Source organism: Ursus americanus, chromosome 6 (assembly GCF_024610735.1).
Source record: "Ursus americanus isolate L20-20 chromosome 6, mUrsAme1.1.p, whole genome shotgun sequence".
NCBI classification, from domain to species: domain Eukaryota; kingdom Metazoa; phylum Chordata; class Mammalia; order Carnivora; family Ursidae; genus Ursus; species Ursus americanus.
The window spans coordinates 2,096,757-2,108,459 of record NC_142132.1 but is presented as its reverse complement, the minus strand read 5'-3'; the positions used below and the strand labels follow the sequence as shown (position 1 = coordinate 2,108,459).

Below are 11,703 nucleotides of genomic sequence, written 5' to 3'. Positions count from 1 at the left end.
GCTCAGGGCTAGCAGGGCAGATGCAATCATTCTGTATTCGTGGCCAGGCAGCAGCCTCCACCAGGGCAAGAGGAGAGTCAACTGCTTCTAGAGTGGACAGTCCAGATGGGCGGAGGGGCATTGACTTTGTGCGAAACCTCCCAGTTGCCAGAAGCCCCTACTCCATCTCTTTCCCGGCTTCCCATGCTGAGGTCTGGACAGCCAGCAGCCTCCCCCGGCCTGACATCTCTTGGGGTGCTGCTGGGCAGCGTGCCTCCAGTGTGACACTGCCACACGAGGGGCTTCCCCAGCACACTGGGGGCGGGGTCCCAGCTTTCCCGGAGCCATGGCCACACCTTCTCCAGCGAGCTCCCCATCTCTGCACGGGTGGGTGGGGGCTCGTCCGTAGGTGCCTCTCTGAGCCCAGGGGTAATGGCCGTTACTCAGGTTCTCCGGACTACTATACTCACTAGCCTCATTGCTCCAATGCCCCATTGTATCTAGTAATCCTTTCCATTTAATTTCTCTGTTCTGGGAAACTCTCTCCGCTCCCCTGCCTCTTTGGGAGCTTTGTACTATCACTCGATAAACTTTGCTTCACTGTCACTCAATAAACCTTGCTTTGCTGCCCACCAAAAAAAAAAAAAAAATCTCTATTCAATTTACAAGGCGTCTCTGCCTCCAGACTTGACCCTCATGGAGGGTCTGGCTCCTGGCGTCGGCCTCCTGCTCACGCCCTGGATGCCCAACCCCACGGGGTCCCAGCTGGCCCGGAGTGACGGCCCAGCCCCCAGAACCAGCACAGAAGCTAAGCTAACAACACTGTGCCAAGACCAGGGCGCACGCCAAAGAAGAGAGAACCCTGCTTGCCCAATTACATCCTCATACGTGGGATGGAACTGACCAAGGACCGGGCGCGTGAGGACTGGTGTCGCCGTGCATGGGGCCACCTGCAGTCCCTCTGAAGAGAAGCTTCATAAACCACGCAGTGAACACTCAACAATTTAGAGAATACGACAATTAGCTGGGGTATTAGCAACGCAGCTCCACCCAGACCTGGCAGGTTGAAAAGCAAGAATTTTGTTTGTACTTATGCGGCCTTTATGTGTATTCACAAACATCCTTATGAATCTTTCAAAACAGAGTGTCTAAGCTGAAACACATTTTTGCCACCGAAGATTGTGTCAAAAGTCTTACCACAAAACCACACTGGTTTAAAATATTTATTAATTAAAAAAAATTTAAAACTCTTTTTATACAAAGATGATGAGAAAAATCTCATGCAAACTCTGGGCATACAATAAAAATAACTCAAATATTAATATGATGATTTTGTACAAAATAATTCCATTTTAAGTAGGACTTCCGACAGTGCAGCCGCCCTCTCCGGGCCCAGCGCCCCTCGGGGACGAGACGACCCCCCTCAGGCTCCTGCAGGGGGTCCAGGGCCCACGCACGGAGATGCTCATGGTCGTCACTATGACTGATAATGAATATCCTATTGCTACTACTCAGAACACGGGACCGAGACCTAGCACACTCGCGAAAGGAGCTCAGAACCGAAGGGACGCACAAAGGTTTCCAGAAAAGTTTCAGATAATCGGCTCAACTCATGAAAACGCCTGGAGATGGTTATAGATGTTTCTGCTTCGTTACAAACCTGCAGTGGATTGATAATTTGTATATATTACAAGTAATTTGCATAATTAAAACAATGAAGGGAGCGACCTACCATGGCAATTAGAAATGCATCAAACTCGGAACGTCGTACAAAAGAGCGCTTCAATATGAAACAGTAATCCTCTGAGAAGTGCGCGCAGCCCCCTCCCGGGGGCCACGTGGACGCCCGCGCCCCCTCGCCGGGCCCCCTCTGCTCTGCACCTGTCTTATTGCACTCCTTACACACTCATCTCATTCTCCGTAGCCTGAGTCTGTTTTCCTTGTCCCGTTTCTTAAGAATAAGGATGAACTGGTTGAAAAAATGCTCCTGGTCCTTCTTTTTTTGAACAAGTCGAAACCTCTGATCCCGGCCGTACTTCTCCGCAAACTCCTTAAATGTGGTCCTGAAAAACAAGAGCTTTTCTGAGACCCAGCCCCCGCCCCCGCCCCAGGAGCGGGTTTGACGATTCCTGAACACCGCAGGCTGTCATCAGGCTGGCATCACCTGAGGAGCGGACAGCCCCTTCCACCAGACCTGGCTGTCGTCTGGACATGGGGCAGGTCGTGGGACAGGTGCGGGACACGAGGCAGGTTGGGAAACAGGGGAGGGACATGGGGCAGGTCGGGGGATGGGACAAGATGTGAGGCAGGTCAGGGGACGGGGCGGGACATGGGGCAGGTTGTGGGATGGGGTGGGATATGGGGCAGGTCAGGGGACAGGGGCGGGACGTGGGGCAGGTCGGGGACAGTAAGACATGGGGCAGGTAATGGACTGAAGGCTGTAGCCGTGGGCCTCTCACACCTGTCCCACCTGCTCCTGTGCTGGGCGTCACTCCCCAGGGGGCCTGGCGGGGGACTGACCCCACCGCTTATGGCGCCATTTCACCAGCCTCTGGAAGTGAGCCAACTCTCCTGCCTCTTCGTCCTCCATCACTCCCAGCTGGCCACCACCCACCTGCGCCCACCACTGCTTTGGCCACGCGGGTCCCCTCCTGTCCCCAGCTCTCACGATCTCCTGGTCGCCATGGGCTGCTCATGCCGCCCCTTGGCCCAGCACGCCCTCCCTTGCTTCTGCACTCACGCCACTGGAGGTTGGCATGTCTTGTTTGGGGAACCTCGCCCTACAGACAGGGTCGTTCACAGCCCTTGTCACGGTCACCACCGTAGTAAGCCCTAAGTATGCCATTTAGCCACCCCACCCCCATTCCACTGGCAGCATCGTTACCAGCTTCCTTTCCCACTGAGGGTCCCGATCGTCTGGCCCAGTGGCCAGCGTGGAGACATCCCCAAATATCAACCAAATGGATCCAGGGCTGCGGGGCCAGGGAGTCTGACACAGGGGCTGGGGCAGCTCACAGGGCAAACAGGGGACGTCCCTTGCAGGGACAGAGGGCACCTTGGTGAGCACCGGGTCCACCGCTCTCCCCCCTCCCAGGCCTGAGCTCACAGCAGGAACAGGCCGCGGAGGGCTGAGCGGCAGGGAGGTAACCAGGGACACTCTGATTCCCCCATTACTCCTGGCAGAGAACTTTATGTCCCATTGTGGACATTAAATTGTATTAAATGATTATAATGTAACAGCTTTTTTATACACAAACAGCAAGGTTGCTCTGACAGGGCTGTTAGGACCTGGACTCCTCCCCTATGGTCGCCAGCCTCCCTCTTCCTCCTCAAGTGCTGCTGTGTCCATGGTCACGCGCTGGGGTCCTGCCTCTCATGGGCTCCTCAGAAAGAAGTCACTTCTCTCTGGTGTTCTCCTCCCTTCTTCTCTCTTTCCTCCTTGCTATGGACGGAAGGTGTGTGCCTCCCAGAACCGTATGTTGACCTCTCCTAACCGCCAGGTGCTGGTATCAGGAGGTGGGGCCTTTGGGATGAGGGTGGAGCCCCCATGATGGTCTGACTGTCCTCGTAAAAGGGACCCCAGATTGCTCTCTGCTCCTTCCCCATGCGGGGACACAGAGGGAAGACAGACGTCTAGTAGCCAGGACGGGCCTCACCAGACCCCGCACCACTGGAGCCCAGATCTTGGATGCCCAGCCTCCAGAACTATGAGAAAGAATTATTGTGGCTTAAGGCCCTGGGTTTGTGGTAATTTGTTAAGCACTCCACATGAATTAATAAGACCCTTTTCTTTTCTTCCTTCCAAGATGAGAATCACAGGGGCTTGTTACTTTCCTCATTTGTGTGGATAGCAGCCTAAGCATTTTCCAGTTAGGAGCTGGGCAGAGATCCTGTCTACAAGGTCCTACTCTGGGCACTTCCGAAAAGAGGCGTCCCTGGAAAGAAAGGGAGAGTTACAAATCTGTGGCCTCACGGCCATGCCTGAGGGGACAGCCTGGTTTCTGCTGGCCCTGGTGAACTGTCCAGTGGGCCTGGGGAGCCCTCTGAGTCATGGGCACAGCATTCCCATTTCCCTCCCGCAGCTGGGGACACAGTCCACCTATCCGTGAGAGAGGGGACCACCAGGGCCTTCAAGAAGGAGCAGAGTGCAGATCCCGTAGCCTGGCTGGTAGCCCAAGTAGAGGTCTCCTGCGGCTCCTGGCCCCATCCCAAAACCCCGAGAGCTGGACAGGGCTGGGGGCTGGCTCTGGCTGCACCGTGGTGACAGGGTCCGAGCTGTCGAGCACTGAGAGGCTGCCTCGAGGGACGCTCAGAGGGCCTGTGTTTAGCTCACCCAGCCATCCAGCGAGCAGTGATGTGAACTGCACGTATTCTACTAGGGCACCTAGGGAACTGTAGGGAGGAAGGGTCAAGAAGTCTGGAACCATCTTGAGAATGTTGCAGAATCAGCTATTTTGACATAAAAACAGTTCAATAATCATAAAAGAACATATGCACTGTAGTCACTCATTTTCCCTGAGTGCATGTGTCAGTGTGTATGTGTGTGTGTGTATGTGTGACCTTTCTCCTAATTGCTCAATGCATTCTGAATCTTTCCTCCATTGTCTTCATAATGAGGGGGGGAATGTGTTGGCTTATTTACATTCACCAAAGGACAGACCAAGAATATTACCTAAATGTTGATGATGATGTTGGTGATGATGGTGGTGGTAATGATGGTGATGACGGTGATGATGGTAATGGTGGTGATGGTGGTGGTGGTGGTGGTGATAATGGTGATGGTGATGGTGATGGTGGTGATGGTGGTGGTGATGGTGGTGATGGTGATAGTGGTGATGGTGATGGTGGTGATGGTGGTGGTGGTGGTGATAATGGTGTTGGTGATGGTGATGATTGTGATGGTGATGATGGTGATGGTGGTGATGGTGATAGTGGTGTTGGTGATGATGGTGATTGTGATGGTGGTGATGATGGTGGTGGTCGTGATGGTAATGATGGTGATGATGGTAATGGTGGTGATGGTGGTGGTGATGATGATGGTCGTGATGGTGGTGGTGATAATGGTGTTGGTGTTGATGGTGATTGTGATGGTGGTGATGGTGGTGGTGATGATGGCGGTGGTGATGATGGTGGTGGTCGTGATGGTAATGACGGTGATGATGGTAATGATGGTGATGGTGGTGGTGATGATGATGGTGGTGATGGTGGCGGTGATAATGGTGTTGGTGATGGTGATGGTGGTGATGGTGATAGTGGTGTTGGTGATGATGGTGATTGTGATGGTGGTGATTGTGATGGTGGTGATGGTGATAGTGATGATGGTGGTGGTGATGATGGTGATGGTGATGGTGGTGATGGTGGTGGTGATGGTGGTGGTGGTGATGGTGGTAATGATGGTGATGGTGATAGTGGTGTTGGTGATGGTGATGATGGTAATGTTGGTGGTGATGGTGGTGATGGTGATGGTGATGGTGATGGGCATCCCCTTCACAAGCTCCTTCTAGCTACCAGATGCTAGGTTTGCTTCCCTGACTGCACCCCCCCAAAGAGCCTGCTGTAGCTGTGCTGCCTGAAGATGAGGCCAGAAGCTCAGAAAGGTGTAATGCCTCACCCTACTACAGGGCTGAGGAGGGGCTGAGCAGGCTATGCCCCGAGCAGGGGCTCCAGACCAACTCCTCTCTCCTGGGGTCACCATGTGGGAGACACAGAAAAGCCAGTGTTCTTATCTCTAACAGTAGAAAATCACGATTTACAAATGTTTAGATGCACATTTGCTTTTCTAGATTAGCGTTTTGTGTTGGGGCCGATTCATGCTACATTTTCTCCCATTCAGAAAATATCTGCCCTTTAAATATTTGCAGTTTTATAAGGACCATGTACCCAATATCCAATTACTGACCAGGAACACCGAACAATTATCAATCAAAATACGGGAGCCTAGGTCTTCATAGAAAGCAACATCAGTTAACATCTATTTAAAAAACAATGCTGTGTTAATACATTATTATTAAAATACTAACAATAAATGTCCATTTAGACATAATATCCCAACCCCACATAAAAATAAACCAAAATCATTTCTGCATATAGAAGCCATAGTTCTGTAATTCTAAAAGTAGTCACGTTCATTACTTCTTAAATATCAGTCAGTGAAAGCTAATTTGGAAGAACAGTTAAGTCCATGTATTTTTCTAATTTCTGACGTCTAGTTTCCTGTCGGTTTATTGCGTGGGAATAATGCCGGGTTACTTTAGGTGCGTTTTGGCCGCAAGGTCACTTGGCCCATTTGCCCCAGTGTGTATACCTTCTCTCTATCCCCCGGCCGACCAGGAAGGTGTCTCGAACCAGCGGAGATGGTGGGGTTCATGTTACTGCTGCCGTTTCTGTTCTGTATGTTTAGTCCCTGACCCCTAGATCTGAAATTAGACCTCCTGAGTGCTGACCTACCCATTAGTTATTTAGACCGTGGAGTCGGGGCTGCCAGGCCGGAAAACCAGGCGGCAGGACAGCAGAACAGAGGGACCGCAGTGCAGGTGGGGGCGAAGGGCATGGGGCGCCACAGCGGTGGCAGGCAGGGCTGGAGGTCACTCACCCCAACACGGGAGGAGGCGGGCTTCCCTCCCCAGAGGGTCTTCGCTATTACACTTGTGGTGTCTAGGGCATGTTAGGGCACGCAGTTTAACGGAAACAGGCTGTAAACGCCCTCTTACAAACGCGGGCAAATTTCCAGCCCTGGAGATTGCCTGGTGTTGGTTTCTGTCTCTGTACCTGGGTGACACTTTAGATTCCTCCAGAAGTTTTCTGAATTCTTCTTTGGCTAGCAGCAGTTTGCTTTTCTTTTCCTTGTATTCTTCTTTTATCCTTGTCTTGACAAACTGTTCAAATATCTTAAAACACACACACAAGAAGCGTATTACAAGGTTGCATATCAGAAATGAAATCTTGGGTCTCAAACACAACACAAAAGAACAGCGAGAGACTCTGGTTAAGCCCTTCTCTTCCGTCGTGGCTGGGGCTGAAGCCACAGCCTTTCAGCAGAGGCACTCTCAACAGCATGAGACAAGTGTCTACATAATTAGTCAGCCCTGCGCAGGGAGGCGCGGGGCGGGCGCACAGTCCTCCCCGGAGGCTGCGGGAGCTGCTGATGGTCTAGGCGCCCGGCTCCGCTGCCCCACAGTTCTGGTTTGAGAAACCACAGTCACGCATTGTCTGGCCGACCGTCACATCGCCACTGGCTGTCCCAGTAACATGTGAGATGGTGTCATCTGTTCCAGTCCATTCCTGTCGTGACATAATTGGCATTTGGGTCTCCAAATGTGATTTTACCTTGTGAAAAGAAACTCGACCTGGCATCTCTGGTTCCCCACCCTCTAGTCCCCAGGGAGACCACCTGTGAGTGTGGGGGTCTGCTCATCGGGGGCTCGTGCAGGGCAGGCCTCTCCTGGGCGTGTCCAGGCGCCTCCAGGTGAACACACCCAAGGCAAGGCCCGTCACTGCACTAACCAAGTCTGATCAGAAGTGGGTTTTGAAAGCTAACCCCATGGGAAAACCCCATGCCCTAGCCTAAAGGGTGTGGGTGCTGCCTGGCAGGCAGGTGTGTCCGTGACTCCGGGATGGCATTCCTTGCAAACTGGCAGCAGACACGAGCACATGACACCGTGCAGCCGTCTGCACCGTCCCTGGAAGTAACCTCCCTCACCGGGACGGAGGCGGCTCATTGCTCTAATATCAGAAGGTTGTCATTTATAAACCAGAGCCTAAAGGAGGTGGAGACAGCTGTTTCATTCCTAATGCCATCGGAGCCTCAAGAGCATTAAAAAGAAAATACTGGAGATGGTATAAATGTGTGCGCAAACATAAATAAAAAGATGAATAAAAACTGCACATGTGAACCTGGAAGGCCAGTAAACAGCACCAGCCGGGTCAGTGGCCATGGCAGGCATGAGAGCCTGACCCGAGGGCTCCGGGGGTCTCCCACACGCCTGCCCCGGGGCGGGAGGTGGGACGTGCCCCCAGGGCCACTGCAGGAGGCTGCTCTCTGGCTTGGCATAACCACTAGCTTCTAGGGTTGTAAATACCAAATGCCACTCTCCTCGGACGACTCAGCATTGACATGAAGCACCGGGAACAGGACTTAAGCGGAAAGGGCGTGCACATACATTAAAGTAAGAATAGGGTCTGCTTCTCACCTCCACTGCACGTGGTGTGCCAACTCTCCAGTCGTCTTATAATTCAGACTCATAAAAGAGGTGAAGGAAGGGTCATTATCCAAATAAAAGCATGTGGCTCCATCATTAGTCAGAGTTTCGCTCTATTAATTTTAAATCTGGACAGAAGCAGCCCTGCCTGGCTGAGGGGTCGGAGGCTGCGGGGGAACCCGCTCCTCTGATGCCTGAACCTCTCGCCCATCGAACCCATTCTCTCCTCTCCTCTGCTGCTCTATTTTTTACGCTGCTATAATTTAATGTAGCAGGGTTTCCTTACCTCTTTGACAAACTGCGCTACTTTCATTCAAAGTGGGGCATGACTTTTTAAAAGAGATACCATTCACCATTACCTCCTTATGGTGTGATCTACAGTAAGAAAAAGGAAACACTATCTGTTACCATGGAAATGGGCATCATGAGCGCTGCCCGCTCTCTACTCCGCTTGGGCTCGCTCACTCCTCCTTTGCAGCCCCTGGTGGTGGTATGGTGGCGACTAGCTCACCAGGAGCTTTAGCTCCCCCATGAAAACACCACCAATGCCTTTGTAAGTGGGACTGGGTGTTCGGATGGCCCAAACATTGCTTCCTTCGCCAGCACAGATCCAGTACCAGTGCTCACAGGAACCGCAACGTTGGCCCCGATCTTACAGACACAGGCATTTCATCGGAGGGCTCTCTGGCGCTGCGTGCCTGTGCTCCCAGCGATGCCACTTCCCACTCTCCCTCCTCGGGCCTCTGGGGCCAAGCTGCAGGTGGGCGACACAGGCCTGCAGTGTCCTCTGGGTGGCTTCCCAGGGGTGTCCAAGGGAGTTCCGGGTGGCAGCTGATGTTCCAGGCTGACCTGTCTGCAGAGTGCGCGTCCAGGTGTGGGCGCGAGGTCCCAGCCCAGACAGGCTCAGCCCCGCCCGCTCGGCACCTGCTGTTCTTGCCAAGGCTGGAAGTAGGGCTCTGCAGCGCCCCCTTCAGGAGCAACCTAAGCCCGTGTATTCCACTCACACAGAGATGGAACGTAAGCGAAAGATCATACACGGGCTGCTTCCTTGGGGGGGAGCCTTACTTCCTCAGCTTCCTTCAAAGGGGCTAATGGCCTCTAAAAACACCCGTGCACTGGCGAGGACAGTGCTGACTGCGACAGTCGGCAAAGCAGTCCACAGACGTGCTGCCGTCAGCAGGTGGTAGTCAGCACGCGCATTCACCACGGAAACAAGCGAGCTTCTCACGTGCTTCCGTAGTCGAGCAGTCGGACTTTTTGGTCGTTCATATTGCAACAAAAGGGTGAGATATGACTGATGATTAACGTCTGCAGTTTTCTTTGGATTCTACGTGTATGATCTATTCTGCTCTGACTCTGTTGTAACTTTTTTTTTTTTTTGAGCCACTGCTAGCACATTTCGCACATTTTCAAATACTTCTTTCTAAAAATGCAGCTGAGCCGGAATGCAACAAAAGGATCGTTAATTCTAAGTTCTTGAAAAATCCAAGCTCTGTATTCTAATGTGGCCAATCTAGGACCATCCTGACCACGGCCTGTGCTGGGGGAGGGGCTCTGCCATTGGAGGGATCGTCAGGGTCCGCAGGCTTGAGGCTCTGACCGGTTGGTGCTTCCCTGATCGCCCCGGCGAGGGCTTGAGGGAACTTCTCGCCAGGACAGAATGGGAAATAACAGCCCTTTCTGTCCTCCTGGTCCCAGGCCTTCCTAGACTCTGTGGTCCGACCCCATGCAGGCCATGGGGAACGAGCCCACCGCTCGTTCTTCCCTGCTTTCAGTGGCTGTTCTTGATGACCCACTTTCCATGTGCATCGTTTCTCACTCAAAGGGCAGAGGGAGGGAGAGACAGGACTGGCACAGGGACCAGAGACACGGAAATCCGGATCTTCCGGAACTGATGTCAGGGCCCCTCTGGCCAGGCTCCAGGGACCACCCAGATCCCGGCGGGGCTGTGCAAGCTTGCACATCACGGCTTCAGCTCCTCCCCTGGCAGTCAGTACGGCCTGTCCCTCTGTCTGTCTACCTCATCGGGGAAGCAGTATTAGCTCCATGACCTGCTCTGTCAACAAGCCAGGGCAGATCCGTCAGGTGACGCTGTCCTCTGACCCACCCCTGCCCTTTCTGGGACCTGCTTTCTAGAACCTGCAACCCTTACATGTGCTCCTACTGTTCCCCGGGCCCTCTTCTCATTCATGGTGATCATGTAAGGCCTTACGTCTTCTGAACACACCCATCTGGGGTGTGGTCAGTGTTCCCAGCACAAGCACTCGCATCTTGGAATGGAGCATCTGTCCTGCAGGGTCACCACCAGATGGTTTGCTACAAGCAGGTAGGGGATAAGCTTCCTCCGCCCTGGTCACCACCCCCGGGCGCTAGCTGACACGCGATTGCGTGCTCCGGCGGCAGCCTTCCCCTGCGCATCAGCACCCATCTCCGGCGGCGTCATCCTGGCACTGTGCGTGCAGAGCCCGCCGCCACGCCTCCCACTGCGTTACCTGTTTCCGCTCCTCGGAGTTTAGCAGGAGGTAGCGTGGGTCAAACACGATTTTATGTAATTCTTTCTCCCAGGTAGAAAACGCTGACACCTGAAGAAAGATATTCAATAGAGTTGCTTTTAGCATCTAAGGCTGAGCCTGAAATCATGCTGAAATGATCAATGGTGGAAAACAGCATTAAGGTACCATGGACTCCACGATGTGGCTTGTACGGAAGCCTCACGCACGTCAAACTCTCTAGGAAATCGATACTTAGAGCATTAGAAAATTTAATTTCTACACTCATGACACTGCTTCTTCCTTGGATTTCTTCCAGGGCCACATGCCTCTGATCTGAAGCCCTGGTTATATTCGTGGAGCTGGGGCATTCTGGAATGTCACATCTCGAAGGAAGAAATATTTGTAAGACTTTTCAGAGCACCATGGGCCGTGACAGGGGGCAACCTCTTGCAAACAGTCTGAGTTTAGCATAATTTTAGTTGATTTCTTAATCAATATTTAAACCTTTTAGGTATGACCTTTTTTTTTGAACGAACTAATTTACTTTACAATAGTTTTAGATTTACAGAAAAGTTACAAGAATATTACAAGGTGACCCCATGTCCTACCCAGTTTCCCTACTGTTAACACCTTAACTGGTATGGACGCTAGATTCGTCTACACTCGGTAACCAAGGTTGACGCTTCAGACTTCTTTTGTTTTCACCGATGTTTTTCTCCCTAGGGTCCCACCCAGGACACCACATGACAGGTAGGGTGGCCCCTCTGGGCTGTGACCATTCCCCAGACTTGCCCTGCTGTTATGACCTGGACGGTTTTGAGGAGTGCTGGTCAGGTAGGTTGTAAGATGCCGCTCTACTGGACTGATCTCAGCTTTGCTCACGATTAGTGGCGGTTCTGGGCGAGGAGCCCAGAGCCAGGGGCCACGGTCGCCACATCCCCTCAAGGTGCTTACTGTCACCGCGACTGCCAGCAGGTCAGTGTTTGCCCCGACCACCCGAGCTTGCATTTTCCAGACTTGTCCTCCACAAATTC

The 11,703-nt window shown here is 52.7% G+C and overlaps 1 long non-coding RNA gene across 1 annotated transcript; it reads right to left on the bottom strand.

Annotated features, from left to right (window-relative positions):
- Window positions 1-1,273: 1,273 nt before the first annotated feature.
- On the bottom strand, window positions 1,274-10,749 carry LOC148109749 (uncharacterized). Its single transcript, XR_015724658.1, has 3 exons — window positions 10,670-10,749; window positions 6,748-6,866; window positions 1,274-2,042 (listed from the first exon to the last, which is right to left on the bottom strand). It is a non-coding gene; the product is annotated as an uncharacterized LOC148109749 (long non-coding RNA).
- Between the last annotated feature and the right edge of the window lie 954 nt (window positions 10,750-11,703).